Genomic DNA, 2,853 nt, shown 5'->3' on the forward strand with positions numbered 1-2,853 from the left:
TCCCGGGGGCTCCGGAGCCCAGGCTCGCCTGAGACAGCCACCACCCCCGGTGAGCAGCAGGCGTCGGGTCTCCATAGCAACGAGACGCTCTGGAACCTTGGCTCCTGCTCCCTCCTCCACGGCCGCAGACGGGGGTGCTTAGCAGACTCGACCTGGGGTGCACAGGCTGCGGCCCAGCCGGGCCACGCTGCCCGAGGCTCGCCCCACACGCGGGGCCACAGGACGGCCCTGGGGGGCCCTGGGCGCGAGCCCGCACCTGCTTCAGAAAAGCAGTTCTCAGCCGGCTGTTCCTTTTCCAGAGAGAGAAAGCAGCAAACATGTCTGTCACCCAGGGGCTGGCGCCTCACACACCCTCTCCCCGGGGTCGGCACGCCCCGACCTGCCGCTCGCGAGACCCCGGGGCGGGTGTGATCCGACCTCACTCACGGCAGGGGCCCCGGCACCCCGGCAGCCTGTTTAATGACAACGCATGACCCGGGACGAGCCTCCCTCTGATGACGACCGGACGCGGAGAGGCTCCTGCAGGAGGCACCCGAGCCCAACTGCCCCGTGGCCAGGACAGGGACAGGCAGGGTGCAGGCTCGAGGTCCACAGGCCGGGCTGCGGGGACGCCAAGGTCACACCGGTGCAGGGCCCCGGGCGAAAGCCCCTGTGAGGCCGCCCGGGTTGTCAACGCTTAAAACACCGCTTCGGTGTTTCCAAGTTGACGTGTTTCTTCGACGGCGTAAAAAATAAATTCTTCACACACACACACACACACACACACACACACACACTCAAATTCTGCACACATCCTGGAGAGGGTCCCCTCTGAAGGAGGCGGGATGACGAGGCGGCTGCCCAGTGCCTGAGCGGGGACCTGGGAAAGCTGGAGGTGCAGCCTGTGAGCAAGTGACACCAGGGACTCGCTGCAGGACCAACGCGGTGAGCGGGGGCGGGGCCCTCAGGGCTGGGGGGCAGGCCCTGCCGCACGCGTGGACGGAGGGCCCAGGACGCGGCCCCGTCCCCCGGCACACCCATGAGGGAGATGGGACCCCGGCCAGGCCCAGCTGTACCTCTGCGGGGCGGCCGAACTGCCTGGCCTGCATTGCTGGTGACAAGGTGACTTCACGTCAGCCTTCTCCACCGTGCCCTGGCTCCCCCGGTGGGGGCTCTACCTGGTAATTTACAGGTGGATGAGCAGAGATGCCCCAGGGGAAGGGCAAGTCCCGCGTGCAAACATGCAGGTTAAACACACGCACACACGCACGCACACACGCGCACATGCACGCACGCACTGACGCGCACGCACGCACACACATGCACGCGCACACACACACATGCACACACACACGCGGCGGGTCTGGACCCCTAGCGGGGGGCTTGTGCTCGGCCGGCAGGCGGGACAGGAGGACGAGGGCACGTCCAGCCCCCGCTACCTGCAGGAGCCAGAACGGTTTAACAGCCGATGCCCAAGCAGCACCTGGCACTGAACGTGAACTTGGCCTCCTTCCCGGGAGAGCTGGAAGCTCCAGCCCCGGGGGTCCCAGCGCCGAGACGAGAGGCATGTCCCCCGCACTGCCCACGGGACGCGGCCTCAGGCCACCCCGACCCTGGCGCGGCGTCCACGCCGGGGCTCCGGCCTGGTGCCAGCGGTCAGCGGAGGGGCCCCTCGGCGCTGTCCCCCCGCCTCGCCCGGCGTAAGAGAAACAGTCAGTGAATCACAGGAAGGTGCGTCCTTCCCGCAGGGACCGGAAATGTTTATTAAGAAGTCGTAGGAACCGGGTCAGGCATTTTGGGATCGTCGTCGCTCTGGCTCGTTTTTAAAAACGAGAACAGAGCCCCATCCCGGCAGCTCGAGACGACACGAGCTTCTCTGCCACAGGCACCTGGGCCCCGCTCGTCCGCTGCCTGGGAGACCCGCTGTTTACCTCTCTCCGCTCCGCGGGGGCCGGCAGCAGCCGGGGGAGGCGGCCAGGGTGTGTGTCCCCAGAGGAGGAAGCCGCAGCCACCGCCTGGGCCCCAGCCCGAGCAGGACTACAGCACAGAAGAGACGTGTTGTCACCGTCACCGCCGCCCACGGCCCCCGGCCCTGCTCCTCAGCACCAGCACCAGCACCAGCACCAGCACCAGCACCCTCAGCTCGCCAGTCCCAAGGGCTGGAAATCCCTGAAAGCAGTTTAAAAAATCTCATCGGATCTCAGGGGTGAGGACCAACCCCCAGGGGAGTGAGGAGGGGCGGCGAGGTGTGGGGGTGACGGGAGAGAGGGGGCGCTGCTGGGCTGGACCCTCAGCTGGCAGCCAGGGGCTGAGCCTGACCTGTCCCCAGCCCCCACCCGTCCACTCCATCCACTCCCGCTGCAGGCCCAGGCCTAGGACAGCACAACAGGAGGGGACCCCACTGGGGACCAGGGCTGTGTCCCGCCCCGCTGGGCTCCAGTGTCCACGCTGTACCCTGAAGGCCAGTGTATCCTCACACGCTGCCCCTGCCCTGAGCCCTCGCGGGCCGTCAGCCACACTCTGGGTGACACGGCCGCCGGGGGCGTGCAGATGTGAACGTCCCGGCCACAGCCCCAGCCGCCTGGCCAGCTGCCTCGTGGCGGGCTGCCTTCCAAAGGGACGATCGTCCTGAGCCTCTGCGGGCGGCTGGCCACGTGTACACACACGCACGCGTATACAGCCACGGACACGCGCGCACGCTTATCCGTGACATGCACGTACACACACACGCCTACACAGGCACATGTGCACACGCTAGCCATGGCACGCACGCACGCACGCACGCGTGCCTGTCTCCTGAGGCCACGTGCACTGTCGAATGCGCGAAAGGCAGGCGTTTAAGCGCTCCGCTCAGAACCCGGAGACGAGGCAGAG

The 2,853-nt window shown here is 67.3% G+C and overlaps 1 long non-coding RNA gene across 1 annotated transcript in view; it reads left to right on the forward strand.

Annotated features, from left to right (window-relative positions):
* Positions 1–1,483: 1,483 nt before the first annotated feature.
* Positions 1,484–2,853, forward strand: part of LOC111731225 — a 1,716-nt gene continuing 346 nt past the window's right edge. The window contains exon 1 of the long non-coding RNA XR_002776997.1: positions 1,484–2,185. This is a non-coding gene — a long non-coding RNA (uncharacterized LOC111731225). The remainder of the gene's footprint in view (positions 2,186–2,853) is intronic.

This window comes from Pteropus vampyrus, unplaced genomic scaffold (assembly GCF_000151845.1).
Source record: "Pteropus vampyrus isolate Shadow unplaced genomic scaffold, Pvam_2.0 Scaffold355, whole genome shotgun sequence".
Taxonomy (NCBI): domain Eukaryota; kingdom Metazoa; phylum Chordata; class Mammalia; order Chiroptera; family Pteropodidae; genus Pteropus; species Pteropus vampyrus.